Source organism: Alligator sinensis, unplaced genomic scaffold (genome assembly GCF_000455745.1).
Source record: "Alligator sinensis unplaced genomic scaffold, ASM45574v1 scaffold6_1, whole genome shotgun sequence".
NCBI classification, from domain to species: domain Eukaryota; kingdom Metazoa; phylum Chordata; order Crocodylia; family Alligatoridae; genus Alligator; species Alligator sinensis.
The window spans coordinates 207,429-226,066 of NW_005842698.1; the positions used below are offsets into that span (position 1 = coordinate 207,429).

The 18,638-nt window shown below is 44.9% G+C and overlaps 1 long non-coding RNA gene across 1 annotated transcript in view; it reads right to left on the reverse strand.

Moving 5' to 3' along the window:
* Positions 1-15,238: 15,238 nt before the first annotated feature.
* LOC102380935 overlaps positions 15,239-18,638 on the reverse strand; it is a 45,757-nt gene continuing 42,357 nt past the window's right edge. The window contains exons 4-5 of the long non-coding RNA XR_003096334.1: positions 15,473-15,542; positions 15,239-15,333 (exon numbers count right to left, since the gene is read on the reverse strand). This is a non-coding gene — a long non-coding RNA (uncharacterized LOC102380935). The remainder of the gene's footprint in view (positions 15,334-15,472; positions 15,543-18,638) is intronic.

Genomic DNA, 18,638 nt, shown 5'->3' on the forward strand with positions numbered 1-18,638 from the left:
CCCACACACTCACAGCCCCCCACAAATCTATGCCCACCCTCATGCCCCCCACCCCTCCACAGTATACAAAAGTAAGACTTCATTTTAAGCTGTTGTGCAATCACCTCTGTGTACACTACACAACCACAGGTAAATCAGGACAAAAATATTTATTGAATTCAAATTAATGAATGTTGTAGATGTTCATTTTTTAGAATAAAATGTGGTGTTTTTCTGGTTCTGAGATGGCAAAACCCCTTGCTGAAAGGAGTTTTTCTGGAGGCAAGTTGAGGGACTTCTGGTGGCAAAGGGTGGGAATTAGGGGGTGGGACTTCCAATCCCAAGGTGACAACCAGGGGGCGGGGCACCTGTCAAGGGGCAGGGCTACCCATGTGCCCCTCAACAGCTTGCCAAAACTCAATAAGCGGCACTCTGCCCAAAAGAATTGTCTGCCCCTGGGTTAGTGGGTAACAAACTAGTGGGTCTTTTTTCCCATTGGGTTTTCCTTATATTTAGCCAATGTCAATCAGGGGGCACCTGCAAGTGTTGTTTGGTCAGCCCTTCCATGTCATCTGATGGAAGTAGTGTAGGGTTCAAACACTTTGTGGTTTGAATGCTATTGGATCTGTAGTTTGTAATTTGTAAACAGCAGGCTTGACTTCCATTGGGATAGCACCTTTCTACTCCTTGTTCTAAATTTTTGCCCAAATTCTGGGAATTAATAAAGCTACATTGCATTACTATGTCTACTATAAAAAACCTAAAATACATATGTAGCACAAGCAAAGCAAAACAAAAAGAAAGAAAAACAGGAGCTAGTGAACAGAGGCATCAAACAGGGCAAGCAGTTTTCATGCAGTTTGCTGGGAGCAAGAGGAGGAAAGGGAAGGGGGGTGGGGGGAAAGCCAGGTGCCAGGCACCAGATCCTGCCCAGGGAAAGTAGGTGATCCAGAGCTTCCTGGGCCTTTGGCTTCCTGAGTGTTTGTTTGGCGGGCTGTGTGTGTTTCGGGTATGTGCTCTGAGAAGCTGGGAATGATCAATGATTAGTGAGTGGTTGCTGTCTGTGCCTGACAAAAGCCCCAACAAAGGGGCAGAGCCAGTCTAGGCACAGCAGGATATAAAAGAAGAGTCCCTAAACAACCAGGGAGACAACAAACAAGGGCAGCAAAAAGGGCAAGATTAAGAGACGCAAAGAAATGTCTGGAGGATGGTGCAGTGCCAGAGCTACTGCCACTGCCTCTGCTTGTACCTGTGAGCTTTCTGTCTAGGCAGGATAACTCACCATAAAGTTCCACCCAGGTCCAGGCTTGGTGCTGTGGACACTGTGGCTTGCAGGTTCCTTCCAGTAATGGCCAGGTGGGGGGGTGCCTACAATGTGAACTGTGCCTCCTGGTGGTGTCTCTCGGGGAACAGGCAAGAAAACTACAGGTGGAGGTGGTGAGGCTCCAAAGAATCCTGTGCCATGAGGAGTTCATTGATTTCATGTTGGTGGAGACCTCCGGGACTGGGAAGGAAGAACTGTCAGAGGCACTGGTAGAAAAAGGACAGGATATGGACTCCAAGGAAGGTGGAAGCTGGAAGCTTGTGTCCTCTGACAGCAAGCAGAAATCTTCATCTTCACCTGCAGTTCATCTGGAGAATAGATATGGAGCCCTAGCAACAAAAAGTGAGGAGCATGTTTCATTGGTGAAGGAGGACAGGCAAATATTTGGTCTAATAAAAGATATCACCTATACCACACTGACTGCTTGTACTTTTAGACCAACATGGCTACAATCTTCATTTTAGCAAGGCTTTTGTTACTATCTCTCACAACATTCTAGGATGTATGGGCTGGATGAACTGTAAGGTGGATATAAAACTGACTGGAGCATCATGCTTAGAGGGTAGTAATCAATGTCTCAGTGTCTAGTTGGCAGCCAGCATCAAGTGGAGTGTTCCAGACATCAGTCCCAGGGCTGGCTTTGTTCAATATCTTCATCAACAACCTGGAAGATGCAGGCCTTAGCAAGCTGGGGGAGTAGTAGATATGCTAGAAGGTAGGGCTAGGATTTGGTGTGACCTAGACAGATTGGAGGATTGGGCCAAAAGAAATCTCATAAGGGTCAACAAGGACAAGTACAAAGTCCTGCACTTAGGAAGGCATAAACCTTTGCACTGGTACAGGCTGGGGGCTGACTGGCTGGGCAGGAGCTCTGCAGAAAAGGACCTGGGGGTTATAGTGGATAATTAGTTGAATATGAGCCAACAGCGTGCCTTTGCCAAGAAGGCTGATGGCATACTGGGATGCATTTGTTGGAGTGTTGTTAGCAGGTCAAGGAAAGTGATTATTACCGCCTATTTCAAAAAAAATTTCAAATAATATTTTTGACTTGGTTTACATTAGAGCTGTGTGAAGTTTTGCTGGCAGTTTCATTTCAACACTGTTTCAGCTTGTTTCAAGCTCGAAACAGCAAAATTAAAACATAACAGAGTGTTTTGAAACAGCCTTGAAACAAAATAAGGCAAGTCAAAATGTTTCAAAAATTTTGAAACATTTTGAGTTTCAAAGCTCAAGCAGGGCTTGCCTGCAGGGAAACAGAAACTAAAGTAAGGAGAGGGAGGGGGAAGAAGGGGATGGGGCGGGGTGGGCGGGGTTGGTGGTGGAAAGGAAGGCTCTCATTATTGACTGTGTAGCTGGCCAGTGACTATCATCCTTCCCTGAGGTCCCTTCCAATCTCAGTGCTTTGGGGGAGGGATGGAAAAACTGCATAAAAAGAAGCATTGTTTGAATTGCCCTGCCTTCTGCCTTGGTGTCAGTTATACTGAGTGTGTGTTCCAGCAGCTCAGCGTCAGACAACTACAGCTAGCAGCACTGATCTTCTAAAGGATTTCCTACTTGCTAGCAAGAGGCATTTCAGATTCAAAATACCTTTTCCTTTGAGGTGCTTTTATTTTATTATTATATTCTGTGAGGAAAGAGAAGAGCCCCAGACAAGTAAATTAGTCCCACCTGAATTGCAAAGACCTCCGCAGGGCTCATTCTTCACCCAGTGTTTCAGGAGGGGAGGGGGAGTCAGCCAGAACTCCAGGATAAAAGGAGACCCGGGGCAGGCAAAAAGGGAACACCAGAAATTGGAAGTGGCTGACTCAGGCAGAGAGATGGCAGAGATAGCCGAAGGCACTGAGAAAGCAATGGAGCTCGGGTTTATGAGAAGCAGCTCTGTGGAGGGAGCTACTAGAGGAGAGATCCCTGAAGGAAACACCAGGAGAGAAACTGAAACTGCCATGGGGCAGTTAGAAGGTACCGTAAAGACCCTAATAGCAGGGCTGAAGAAAAAGGGTCCCATAAAGTTGGAAATATAAGGGCAGGAGAAGTGCCAGTTTGTTTTCGTTCTCCTTTTCATTAGAGTGAGAGGGAAGTCATTCCAGATAGATAGTGCATTTGCAAATATTGGGACAATAGGCCAGTAAAAGAACTGGCTAGGATTAATGGCAGGTCTGTGCAAGGCTCCAAGCCGGATGAAGTACAACTGGGCCCATCGAGGCTATTGATTGGCCAGACCTAGAGACCCACAGAGCATTTGTACTGCTCAGAGGCAGATTGTCGAGACTACTGAATTAACACCTGGTGGAGCGGGCAAGGGTGTAGGAGTTGGTGGAGCCCTCACTACACTGAGACAGATCTCAAGAGTGAAAGTGGCAAAACCCACATGCCCCAGCATTCTGTTTTCTCCCGTAACAACAAGTCGTGGCAGGTGAGATCGTGGACGTGTGGGAGAGTCCAGCAAGACATTGCGGTGGACTTTGGCCCACTAGGCGAGGTGCTAAAACTGTCTTGGTGTAGAAGACAGAGTAAGAAAGAAAAAAAAAAGAAAACCACTCAGATAAGGCAATGAGCACCAGAGACTGACAAAAAACATAGAATGATAGAGACAAGCCTCTACCCCAGATAGGGACGGGGTTTGGGGGTGAAAGCCTGCTATTGGACATATTTTGGTGCATTGGCCAGGAAGTCGGCGGCTGCAGCCCCCCAAAGAGTATAGAATGGAGCACTAACCAAGTATGGCGGTGCCTAAGACCCTTCAACAGACTCTGAATCTGATAGCTCAGTTGCTCCAGCAGCAACAAAAGCAAGCAGCAAGACAGACGATGGTAGAAGAGCATCTGATACAACAACATGTGTGGGCACACAGCCATTTTCTAGATGTAAAGATGGCAAAGATGGCAAAAGAAGATGATCCGGAGGCATTCTTGGAGATATTTGAGAGGGCAGCTGTAGCTTCTAGGCTGGAGAAGTCTAGATGGGCGGGACAGTTGGGAGCCCTCCTGGTAGGACAGTCCCAGACAGCCTACCATGCCATGACTTGGATAGATGTACAAGACAATGACAAGGTGAAAAAAGAAATATTGTTGAGACTCAATATAACCCCAGAGAGACACTGACAGGCATTCAGGGGCAAGAAGAGGAAGAAAGAGAGGGTACCCAAGCTCTATGGCAGCATTTGGCAGACCTGCTAAACAAATGGCTGAGGCCAGAAACTTTAACCAAACAAGAAGTATGTGATCAAATACTACTAGAGCAGTTCATCGCAGACCTGGAAGGCAATACACAGAAGTGGGTTCGGTGCCACTGTCCAAAATCATCCCTCAAGGCCCCTTATCTGGCAGAAGACTTTGATGCAGCACAGGGAAAGATCAGCCTGGTTAGAAGCACCAGGGGAACCGGGACGAATTATGCCCAAGAGATAGAGTGCAAAAGTGAAGGAGAGGGTCACGAGATCAAGAGGGGAAACCCCGCAGGAGTGGTGTGCTTCAACTGCGGTAGATATGGCCACATGGCCAGAGAGTGTCCCCGTGGCCCACAGGTAACTATGAGACTGAAAGAATCCAAGGAAGAACCTAAAATCAGTCGAATGGGGCCAAGAGAGGGCCATGAGGTTGAGATGATGGATTGCAGCATAGGAGATAGCGTGGCAGAGACCCTACAAGCCTTGCCCGAGGTAACAGTGCTAGAGGCTGGCAGACCAGTATGAGCCATAGTAGACACAGGATGCACTCAATCTATTGTAAGGCCTTCCTTGATACCTTGGAAACAAGCACAAAGGTGCACAGGAGTGAAGGTGGTTTGCTTACATAGGCAGAAGGCCCACTATGAACATCAGTTATTAGAGTTACAGGTGCAGGGGGTCAGTAGGAAAATACCAGTAGGACTGGAGGAAGGGATTTTATATCCCATGATATTAGGCACGGACTGGCCAGAAATTTATAAGTAGATTATGCATCCGGGTTCCCGGACGCCATACCTCTGCAGGCGGTCACAGGGGCTAAGGTAGCAGAAGAGCTTATGAAATGCGTGGCGAGGGTTGGTATTCCAAAGGAGATAGTGACAGACCAAGGGTCAAATTTTATGTCGCTAGTGTTAAGCACCATGTGTAAGGTCCTCCAGATCCGTCATTTAAAAACCACAGTATATCACCCTCAGACAGTATATCACCCTCTAAGTTTATTAGACATTGTGAGAGAGGGATGGGAGGTGGAACCAGAGCCAGGGAAAATTGTGTCAGATCATGTGAAGGACTTAAAATGTCGCCTGCAGATAGTGAGGAACATGGCATGAGAACATTTGGGGTGGGCACAGCACAAACAAAAAGAAAGATATGACATTAATTCAAAGGAAAGGGAACTCCAGGTGGGCCAAAAAGTGTTGGTATTACTACACAGCTCAGCTAGCAAGTTTTTGACATGTTGGCAGGGGCCTTTTGAGGTGACAAGAAGAGTAGGGACGGTAGATTATGAAATATTACACCCGGGTGCCAAGAAGGAAAAGCAAATTTATCACATAAATTTGCTTAAAATGTGGCATGAAAAGGGACAAATAGTCTGAGAGAAATGGAGGAGGATTCCTTATCATCATTATCAACCAATTAAGGAAGAATTAGAAAGGATGTTAGCTCAGGGGATTATTACCCTGTCACGCAGCCCATGGTGTAGCCTGTTGGTCACGGTTCCTAGGCCAGATGGAACCTTGCATTTTTGTATAGACTTTCACAAATTGAATGCAATGACCCAATTTGACATGTTCCCTATGCCTTAGGTTAGCAAGCTAGTGGAACATATAGGACAGGTGAAATTTACATCAACATTAGATTTGTCGAAAGGATACTGGCAGGTGCCTCTAAGGGCAAAGGACCAACCTAAAACAGCCTTCGGGACACCATGGGGGTTATTTTGAGTTTAAGAGGATGCCATTTGGACTGAATGGGGCAGGAGCCACATTTCAAAGGTTAGTAGATTGGGTGTTAGTTCCTCATATGGGTTATGCATCCGCATATATTGATGATATAGGAATTTATACAGAGACCTGGGAGCAGCATTTGAGGGCATTAAGAGCAGTCCTACAAGAATTGAAAAAAATTGGATTGACCGCAAACCCCAAGAAATGTGCGCTGGGAAAAACTGAAACTAAATATTTAGGATTCTTGGTTGGGCAGGGATGTGTGAGGCCCCTGGCAGACAAAGTACAAGCTATTAGAGAGTATCGGAAGCCTCAGAGTAAGAAACAGATGAGGGCCTTTCTAGGGCTCACCAGTTATTATAGGTGTTTTATGCCCAATTTCGCAGAGGTAGCAAAACCCCTAGTTAATGCTACCAAGGGTAAGAGATCCTACCAGATTGAATGGGATGACGTTCATCAGAAGGACTTCGAATATCTCAAGCAAGCCTTGTGCAAGGCTGTATTACTTCATACCCCCAATTTCTTGCTACCTTCCACCTTGCAGACAGATGCCTCATCATTAGCTTTAGGAGCTGTTTTGTCCCAGGAGGTCGACGGTGTGGAACGACTGGTGGCATACACTAGCAGGAAGTTGAACAATCGTGAACAAAAGTACTCCACAGTAGAATGTGAATGTCTCGTCATTCACTGGGGGGTTGACTACTTCTGCTACTATTGTTGGGCCATGAATTTAAATTAATAACTGATCATGCGCCCTTAAGATGGCTAAACACGGCAAAGATGGACAACGCTCGCATCATGCGGTGGATGTTAGCACTCCAGCCATTTCGGTTCTGTGTTGCGTAAAGGCCAGGGAGATTGAACATAGTGGCTGACTTCCTGTCCCGGTGTGAGACATATAGCGAGAAGAAGATGGGCGAAGGAGAAGAGGGGAGAGACGTCAATAGCCCGGAGGTGAAGCAAGTAAGAAGAAAGATACAAGCGCCTAGTGGCATCTTGAGGGGAGGGATGTGTGAGGAAAGAGAAGAGCCCCAGTCAAGCCTCTACCCCAGACAGAGGTGGAGTTTTGGGGTGAAAGCCCGCCATTGGACATATTCATTGATTTATTCTTTTGAATATTATACTTATATTGGATAGGATAATGATAGAATTTAATTTATATAGCAAGGGAAAAACATTTATATTTTATTTCTATACATTTAAAGCTTTGCAGCATACATCATACATTACAGAATTGATATACAGACAAAGCCTTATGTATTTGCTATTAGACATTTCTTACTTGCACCACGCACCTACGTAGGCTCTTGCTCTTGCACTTACACGTTTGAATTTATACAGTGACAAAAGCCATATATATTTGCTGTTATACATTTCTTATTTGCACAACACGCCTACCTATCCTCTTGCACCTACACTTTTGAATTTATAGAGGGATAAGGCTTATATATTTGCTGTTATACATGTCTTCACTGTACCCCACACTTACCTCCACTCTTGCACCTACACTATTCAATTTATAGAGACAAACCCATATATATTTGCTGCTGTACATTTCTTCATTGCACCACACAACTACCTACCCTCTTGCAACTACATTTTTGCATTCATAGAGGGACCAAGCCATATATATTTGCTGTTACACATTTCTTATTTGCACCACACACCTACCTATGCTCTTGCACCTACACTTTTGAATGTACAGAGGGACAAAGCAATATAAATTTGCTGCTATACATTTCTTCATTGCATCACACACTTACCTATGCTCTTGTACCTACATTGTTGAATTTATAGAAGGACAAAGCCATATATATATGCTGTTATACATGTCTTTATTGCACTACACACCTACCTACAGTCTTGCAACTACATGTTTGAAATTATATAGTGACAAAGCCATATATATTTGCTGTTATACATTTCTTATTTGCACCACACACCTACCTACGCTCTTGTACCTACCTTGTTGAATTGATAGAAGGACAAAGCTATATATATTTGCAGTTATATATATCTCCATTGCACCACACACCTACCTACAGTCTTGCAACTACACATTTGAAATTATATAGCAACAAAGCCATATGTATTTGCTATTATTTAATTGTTCATAGCACCATACAACTACCTACACTATTGCACCTACACTTTTGAATGTATAGAGGGGCACAGACATCTATATTTGCTGTTATACACTTGTTGCACCACACAACTACCTACACTCTTGGACATTTCCTATTTTCACCACACAACTATTTATGCTCTTGCACCTACATTTTTTATTTTATAGGGGGAATAAAACATATGTATTTGCTGTTATATATTTCTTATTTGTACAACACACCTACCTACATTCTTGCACCTACATTTTGCATTTATACAATGACAACACCTTATATATTTGCTGTTATACATTTCTTATTTGCACTACGCATGTACCCATGCTCTTGCACTTACACTTTTGATTTTACAGTGGGACAAAGCCATATATATTTGACGCTATACATTTCTTCATTGCACCACACAACTACCTACAGTCTTGCACCTACAATTTTGAATGTATAGAGGGACAAAGCCATATATACTTGCTGCTAATTTTTTCTATATTGCACCATTCACCTGCCTATGCTCTTGTATCTACACATTTGAGTATATATAGGGACAAAGACATATATATTTGCTGTTATACATTTCCTATTTGCACCACACACCTACCTATGCTCTACAATCTACACTTTTATATTTTTAGAGGGACAAGGCATATATATTTGCTGTTATACATTTCTCCATTCCACCACACACCTACCTATGCTCTTACACCTACACTTTTGATTATATAGTGGGACAAAGCCATATATATTTGCTGTTATACATTTCTCATTTGCACCACACACCTCCCTACACTCTTGCACCTTCTTTTTAAAATGTATAAACAGACAAAGCCATATAATATTTGATGTTATATATCACTTACTTGCACCAAACACCTACCTATGCTTTTGAACCTATGCTTTTGAATTTATAGAGGGACAAAGCCATATGCATTTGCTGCACTACGTTTCTTCATTGCATGACATGCCTACCTATGCTTTTACACCTACAGTTTTGATTTTATAGTGGGACAAAGCTATGTATATTTGCTTTTATACATTTCTTATTTGAGCCACACAACTACCTATGCTCTTGCACCTATGTTTTTGAATGTATAGAGGGACGAAGCTATATATATTTGCCGTTATACATTACTGCATTCCTCTACATACCTACCTACAATCTTGCACCTACATGTTTAAATTGACCTAGTGACAAAGCCATATATATTTGCTGTTATACATCTCTTTATTTAAATTTCTTTATTTTCATCACACACCTACCTACACTCTTGCACCTACACTTTTGAACTTATAGAGGGACAAAGCCGTATATATTTGCTGTTATACAATTCTTCATTGTACCACACACCTCCCTATGCTCCTGCAATTACACTTTTGAATTTATATAGTGACAAAGCCATATATATTTGCTGTTATATATTTCTTTATTACACCACACAGCTACCTACGCTCTTGCACCTATGCTTTTGAATTTATAGTGGGATGAAACTGTATATTTTGCTGTTATCCATTTCTTATTTGCATCACACACCTACCTATGCTCTTCAATCTACACTTTTGTATTTTTAGAGGGACAAGGCATATATATTTGCTGTTATACATTTCTTCATTGCACCACACAGCTACCTATGCTCTTACACCTACACTTGTCAATGTATAAAGGGACAAAGCCATATATATTTGCTGTTATATATCTCTTATTTGCACCGGACACCTACCTATGCTCTTGAACCTACTGAACCTGTGACTGGGGATGGGGGGCAGGGTTGCTGATGTCACACACCATGTGACTGGGGCGGGGGTGGGGTTTGTGACATCATAGACTGTATAAGGGGAAAGGGAGTGGGGTGATGGGGGTGGGACTTCTTGTCCCACCCACCTGTCACATTTGCATTGAAGGGAGGTGAGCCTATATACTGCTCCCACTTCTTGCCCTCCTCCTGGTTACTGGTGGCCTTCCAGGTTTTTAGTAAGGTTTTTAAATAACTTCAATTAATACCTTCTTCATGTTTGCTGGCCAAGACTAAACCTCTCTGCTGCACCTTTGTTACTTTGGAATCCTTGGTGGGAGAAAAAATTCTTGCTGGGTGGTGTTTCTACCAGCTGAGGCTTCTTCACTTGCCATTACACCTGAAAATAAATAACAATTGATTTGGCCCTACTTCCATCCCTCGTGCCTTTGGAGGTGGTACTTTGGCAGTGGTACTGGCTACAAAGCCACCTTCTTGCTCCCCGCCCAAGAAAAGCTTCTTGCTGTGTAGGCAATGGGGAAAACTCGAGCATCAGATCTATCTTGCCTTCCTCTTCCTCTGTGGTTACTGGTTACTACACCTCTCTGTTGCACACGTTGTATCTCTGGAGTCAGTACTGGCTACAAAACCATCTTTTTACTTTATATCTTCCTCTTGTAAAATTTGAAAAAACCCTCTTTTATTTTTAATTTAATACCTTCTTCTTGGTTGCTGGCCTCCTCTTCTGCCAACTTGCTCTCTGCCTTACACCTAAGCACCCCAGGGTGGTGCTCTGGCATAACTCCCTCCCTAGCAACTCCTTTGTGGTTACTGGACATGTCTCAGAAAATGCACTTCTGCACTGAAGGAAATCACTACATAAAATTCCCATAGACTACTGTAGCATGTGTGCCTTTACCAATTTTGCTACAAAGCCGTGTTCTCCTGGCCATTCTTCTTGGTTGCTGGCCAAGACCTCTTTGCCCCACTTGTCCTGTGCCTATTATGACACCTCTCCGTTCCACCCATGTATCTTTGGAATCCTTGTTAGGGGAAAGCTTCTTGATATGTGGAGAAAACCCTGCCTACTTCCTACCTTTGTCCTTGCTGAGGCTTGCTCGCTTGCTTTAGCCTCTGGTATCCGTGCTAGCCACAAGCCGTGTTGTAACTTTGTACTGACAATTCTTCTTCTAGGTTGCTGGACATGTCTCAGAAAATGCGCTTCTGCACTACAGGTAATCACTACATAAAATCTCCATACCTTTTTAAGTTTTCTTGGATGTATTCAAAATATTACTAACATCTTCCTTTTGCAAAATCTGAAAATATCTTTTAATTTTTTTTAAAGCTTTTGTTAAATACCTTCTTCTTGGTTGCTGGCCAAAGACCTCCCCAGAGTTTCACCCTCAGCACCTACCTCAGCAAGCAACCAAGCAGTAGGCCCTTCACCCCAACTTTCCCTGTTCCTTATAAGACACCTCTTGGTTGCACCCTTGTATCTTTGGAATCCTTGCTGGGAGAAAGCTTCTTGCTGGGTGGTGGGAACACTGCCTGCTTCCCAGCCTTCTCCTTGTGAGCCAGGACCACTGCAGTGGCAGAAGCTGAGTCTTCTTCACTGGATTTGGCACAAGCAACAGCACCTGCTGTTGCAAACCTTCTTGGTTACTGGCCATGTCTCACACACAGAAACACACACATGCACAAACATAAACACCATCAACCTAATAATAATGCTCATAATAGATTATTGTAGCATGTGTGCCTTAGCATGTGTTTCTTTAACAATCTTTTTTACTACAGTGAAGTTCTTCTTGCTGGGCAGTGAGTACACTGCCTGCTTTCCAGCCTTCTCCTTGGTAGCCAGTACCAGATTAAGTGACATTTTTATTTCATCAGAGTGTCACTATCATTACTTTATCTCTTCCTCCTGTAAAACCTATAACACCTTCTTCTTGGTGGAAATCAAAATACTACTTACATCTCCCTCTTGCAAAATATTTTAAAAACCTTCCATTTTAATGTTTTTTAATAGCTTTTGTTCAATACCGTCTTCTTGGTTGCTGGCCAAAGACCTCCCCTGAGTTTCACCCTTGGCGCCTCAGCAAGCAAACAAGCAGACATGTCCCAACATGACCTCTGCGTTGCAGGTAGTAGGATTTTTGCCCCACTTGCCTCTGTGCCTTATGGCACCTCTTGGTTGCACCCTTGTATCTTTGGAATCCTTACTGGGAGAAAGCTTCTTGCTGGGCAGTTTTCTGCCAGCTTTCCAATCTTCTCCTTGGGAGTCAGGACCACTGCAGTGGCAGAAGATGAGGCTTCTTCACTGGCTTTGGCATGAGTGTCAGCACTTCCCCTGTGCCACAAAGCCTTGTTGGTTGCTGGTGCTTGGAATTTATTTTCTCTGTTGGTGTTGGCCACAAAACCTTCTTTGGCTGCTGGTGGGTGGGAATTGATGAATGCCTAGGCTCCCTCCCTACATCTTGCCCATTGACCACTTTAGTAGAACAACCAGCCAGTACCATTGATATAGGATTTCAAGCTGGGCAGCTTTACTTTTTTGCTGTGGTTTGCACATACTCCCTCCCTAGTTCCTCCTTCTTGGTTACTGGCTGCTGGCTGGTGGCCCTTACACAAACACCAACCCACCTACCATCAATCTAATAATCAATCAGTCATTCAGTTAGAGCAGTCCATTTCTCTGAACTGCAGGAAATCTCTACATTTCCAAGGAGGCTGTGGCTTGAGTTTCTCCTCTGGATGGTGGAGGCCTTCGCTTGCTGAAGTGGTGGAAGCTGAGGTGCTATGGCTCAAAATTTGCACAAGTTCTGCAGGCCCACATAATAGTCTTCTCTCCCTCTTCTTGGTTACTGGCCATGTCCTGCATCAGTACTAGGCTTGTTCACAAGCAACACCTCTCTGTTCCTTAATATAAAAAATTATTCTTGATTCCTGGAAAAGGCCTCCCCTCTGTGATGCTCTGGCATACTCCCTCCCTAGCAACTACTTCATATTCGGTCCCTAGCAATTTCTTTGTGGTTACTGGCCATGTCTCAGAAAATGCAGCTCTACACTGCAGGAAATCGCTACATAAAATCCTCATTGACTACTATAGCATGCGTGCTTTTAAAAATAATTCTTGCTATAGTAGTCTATGAGGATTATATTAGATTAGGCCACTGATCTGAACCTGAGGGGGCCCTACCGTGCATGGGGGGGGGCCCACCTGAGAGGGCCTCCTTAGGCTGCCCCCCCCCCTCCCAATCCTCATACATTTTCAGTAAGCGGGAAGGGGGTGCAGGATGCCTCCCTCCCTCCACCCTTCAAACATCACCCACCCATCCACCTGGGGGTCCCCTCAACCCTGCCTGCCTGTTTCCCTTCCTCCCTAAGCTTTGTCCCCAGCAAAGATTCCAAAGGTACAATGCAACAGAGAGGGGGCCTCAACCATGCATGGGGGGCCCCCACCTGAGGGGGCCTCTTTTGGCAGGGCCCCACCCCCGACCCGATCCTGCTGGGTGGGATATTTTCAGTAACTGTGAAGGGTGGTGCAGGATGCCTCCCTCCCTCCACCCCTCTCTCACCACCCACCCACCCTTCTACCACCTACCAGGAGGTCCCCTCCACTCCTCCCTCCCTCCCTAAGCTCTGTGCCCAGCAAAGATTCCAAAGGTACAATGCAATGGAGAGTGCATAGCATGGCCCAACTCAGTCAGCCAGCTGAGTTGGGCCACTGATCTGGACCTGAGGGGGGCCCTCACCATGTGTAGGGGTGCCCTCACTTGAGGGGGCCTCCTTTGGCTGCACTCCCTGCCTGATCCTGCTGGGTGGGACATTTTCAGTAAATGGATGGGGGTGCACGATCTATGGAGAGGGGACCCTGATGGTGCATGGGGGGCCCCCATCTGAGGGTCCCTACTTTGGCTGCCCCCCCCAGCCAATCCTGCTGGGTGGGACATTTTCAGTAACTGGGAAGGGGGTGCAGGACACCTCCCTCCCTCGACCCCTCTCCCTCACCCACCCACCACCTGGGGGCCCCCTCAACCCTGCCTGCCTGCCTCCATGCCTTCCTCTCACCCTCCCACCATACAGCCCTCCATCCATACATATCTACTGAAGGGACATGGGAGCATAATTGTGAATTGGTGTTTTATGCTAAGCATGACTAGTGTAAATTGTATTGTAAATTGTATTGTATTGTGATATCTCAATGGAATTGATTGCAATTCAATTTATTGTGAAAAAAATAAAGATAAGGAAGAAAAAATATGATTTGTACTTGCTCCTGATTGATTTCATGGACCTTGGAGGCAGGGGGGCTGGGAGTTTGCAGGTGGGCCGGGAGAGGGGAGTGAGTGTGGTTTCTTCCTCAGTTGAACACAAACAGAGCCCATATTTCACTTCTCAATAATATGTCTGGGGATAGCCATCTGATGCTAAATGTCTGAATATATCAGCCACACACATGTAGCTATGCATCCAGAGACAGAGTACCTCTGGATGTGCAGATACCAAAAATGCACTGTATGTCATCAAAAGGCCAGGTGAGCATGAAAAAAGAGAATATGTCAAGGCCTAGGACAAGCAGGCCAGCTATTGCAATGCTTACAGAATGCTCTCTGCATCACGAGCAGCTATTGCATTGCACCTCCCAAAACAGTACAGCCTGCCTGCCTTGCAAAGAAACTGTTTTGCAAGCATTAAGCCCAACCCCCACACACCATATGCATTATAAAGCACTTTAAAGACTTAATAAAGACTTGCTGAAGGCTAAAGGTCTGTGTGGCTGCTAATGTCTTTTCCTTACAAGATATCTCTGACTGGACCACACCCTAGCTAGCACTGTGAAGTATGCAAGTGCTAGCAACTCTTCACCCTGCAAGTCTTTGCAAGTATTTCAAGTAATGTAATGCCACCCCCCCCCCCCCCACCCACACCCCCCAACCCACCCACCCACAGCAGCTCTTGGAGCCACTCTAATTAAAGCCCCCCCCCCCCCCACACACACACACACAGAGCATCCCTGCCCGGAGGCAGGTGCAGTCTCTGAAAAACCCCCCAGCTCTCCCAAAGAAAAAAATGACACACCCATTATAGTACAACAAAAAACTTTAATGAATTGCAATAATAACTAGATTCACATTTATATATATAAAAAAACAAAATAAATACAAAATGTAAGAAAATACAAATACAAATGTAAAACAAAAAAACAGGCAATTCACTTCTCTCTCTCCCACTCCTCACTGGCCTGTGGGCTTATCCCTGGTGAGTTCTGCCTGCAAATAGTTTTCTGTGAGGAGGAAGGAAAAGAGAAGAAGAGGAAGAGGAGGGGGGCTTGGCACACAGTTGGAAAAACCAACTTTGCCAACCCCCCATGTGCACATACTCACTCACACACACACTCACACAGGGTCAGTGGGACATATTACCTAAATATAACCTGGGAAGCTGCATAACCCGGATACTGCGTTTGGCAAGCAGCGTCTTGGACTTGCGGCTCTGGAATGGAATGTGAGGCAAGTTCAAGTTGCAGTATTGAAGGAAGCCATGTAACCACTACCTTCCTCCCTCCAAAGTTTCAAAATAGGCAAGAAAAGTTACCATTCTGTCATAGCCGTCAGGAGCCATGGCCACTGCCACTGCACTGGCAGATGATGGGGTACAAAGGGGTTGCAGCAGGTGGAGGGTACCAGGGGAGGCAAGGCTGGAGGACAGGTGGGTACACAGGTGGTGTGGGTTGAACATAGCCAATAGGGGTGGGGGGAACAATTAAGAGGGAGTTTAAAATTATATTTCTTTGATCCATTTTTTTTAGTAATAAAATTGAAAATTAATAAAAAGGACAAACAGATAAACAAACAGACATGTCCTGACATGACTGCGGAGCAGGGAGGGATGAAGGAGGGAGAGATGAGGAGTAAGGAGTGAACAGAGGGTAGGCTTGGGACTGCAGGTGGCAGCTCGGGTTCTTTCTGACCCCGCCTCTGGCAGGAAGCTGGGCAGGCTGGAGTTACAGGCTAGAGACCATGCAAAAATAGCTCAGTGGTACAGCTATTGCGCACTACATGGGAAACCTGTGTTCATTTCCTGGCCAGGACACCAGAGGGTTGAATTGCTTGCAAAAGGGAATCCTCACTGGGGAGTGGGTTCCCCTCACCTCTTCTACCCTGCCCTGCTGGGATGCCTATGCCTCAAATGTGTGGGATCTGCTTCTCATATTTTGGGAAACCCTGCTCCCCATAAGCAGCTACCCCTTCATAGCACACTAATACTTGCTAAATCCCTTCCATTGAAAAGTGGGTACCTCATCTGAGTACCACCCAGGTTACATTTACTACCTGGGTTACCCCTACCCTCCCAGACCAAGCCAAAAACCCAGTCCAACAAAAAGTAATTTTAATTAGCTTGAGTCTAGAACTGCCTGACCCATAACAACTTGATCTTTGTCACAGAGTACATGCAAACACAGGGAACAATTGTTTTTGGAAACCAAAAAAAAAAAAAAATGTATTTTTCATTAATCTGAGACTTGAACTGAAGCACCAGTAAAATTTTGCAAGATTAGCCTCTGGAGTGTTGTTGAAGTATTACAATAGAAATTCAATGGATTTCCATGGATTTACAAGTGAACCCAAAGTGCCACCTGGTGGTATAACAGGTGCAAAGGAGAGAAAATCACATTTTGGGGTATAAATCAGATACATGTTACAAATTTAAAACGATAAAAATAACTCTCATGGAAGAAATTCATTAGGTAAAACTAAAACAAGCAGGTGGTGGTTTAAAGTACCACGAAAAAACCCCTAAAATGATAAAATCAGCTGATAATGTGGATACACAGATGCAATTTAGCTAACTTAATGATGATTTTTGTCACATGGACACTGGAAAAGTGTAATGTGGAAACAAGAGAGGCATCACATGGACAAGCGCCCTTGGTTACATGCTGTGGTCCTTTTGGGATTAAGTAAGAGCCTCCTGTTGTGTTTGCAATAGGAAGCTAGAGAGCAGAGAAAGTCATCTCTCTGCTGGAAAGGCTGTGTGAATGAACAGGGTCCTTCGACTCTAAGGTCCTTGGGAATAGTTACAGTCTTTTGTAGATGGTTGCAAGAGCAGTTTTATTTGGTTTCTGTGGAGTTTGTAAGGTAAAAGTCACAGGTGCAGGTTATGGCAAGGCAGAGTGTTATCCAGACAGTGGAGCTTCAGAGAGATCAGTGACAGACACTTTGGGATCCTGTGTGCCTGGGGGGAATAGAGGCAGCAGAGGGCACAAAAAAAGAAAGGATATGTTACGGGACACCAGCTCAGGCAGTGGCAGAATTTGTGATTGAAAGTAAGGGGAAAACTTGGTTCTTTCCCTGCCCCCCCCCCCAATCTCTCTAGGAATAGTGATAATCCTAGAAGAGATTGCTATAGGAGTGTAACATCTTGTCTGGGAAATACCAAGGTACAGCTGTGTAAACAGAGATCAGTGCTTAGAGTTACTTGGGGGAGAGGAAGAGTGAGCTTATCAGAGACATGTTTGTTTTTTTCTCTAGGGATGCATGGTTGGGGGGTTCCTTTTGGAGGTAGGAAGAGCTTTCCCAAGGGGATTGTGTGTGGTGTGTAATCCATCTCACACAGTCTTTCAGGGGAGCTCTCTTGGTCCTAGAATGAAGCTTGCTGGATTGTGTGTGCTTTGTAAGAACAGACAAGCTGTGAGAGAAAGATCAAGATTTGCTAGATGTATTGGTTTGCAAAGTGCAAGGCGAGAAGGGCCACTGATGAGAATGGATTGTGAAGCCTGTAGACAAAAAAGGATATGGTTAAGATCTGGGAAAGGAAAGAAAAGCTGGAACTTAGGTAAGACCTAGAAGGAATTGTTGGGATTCTAAAGAGAGATCAGCTGGAAAAAGTATTGCCATCAGAGTGGAGAGTTTGGTCCTGGGTATGACCTGAAACTGCCACCCTCCTGGGTGTGGTTAATATGGTGGAACTAATCATAACTGAGTAGTCTCTGCAAAATGCCACATAATAGCCACCCTGGGGGTTGGACAGGGGTGAATATAGAGTGCCTTAAAACCCTAGCTCCCACTGCCTTGTGGATTACCCTTCACTGGGAAAAGGTGAGGGGGAGCATACCGTGACAGAAAAACCCTTGGTAAAGACCAAGGAAAATAGATGTCTGGCAGAAATACACCTTGGTGCCACACTGAGAGGAGAGCAGAGGAGAAAATGAGAATGGAATTTTAGAAATAATTGCTTTATAGCAGAAAGAAATATAGTAACCTTGAAAGAAAGTTGTAACTTGATCTCAGAGACAGTCTTGTCACGACCCAGTGATTTTGGTGCCTCGGCACTATGGAATTTCCTGGCCACATGAGAGCTCCTTTGCACGGCAGAGTGTTCTGCTGCAATTGAGAGCCCGCGTGTAGGAGAGCGTTCCCGCCAATTTGCAGTTTCCTTTGCAGGATGCATTTCTCCTTTGCAGCACAGAAATGCACGGTGCAAAGAGTTCCCGCTAGTCGAATGTAAATTTGTGCCCCGCTATTGGCCAGTGCTAAATTATTCACACGTGGCGGCTAGTAATTGGCTCGCTGGCCGTTTAAAATTCCG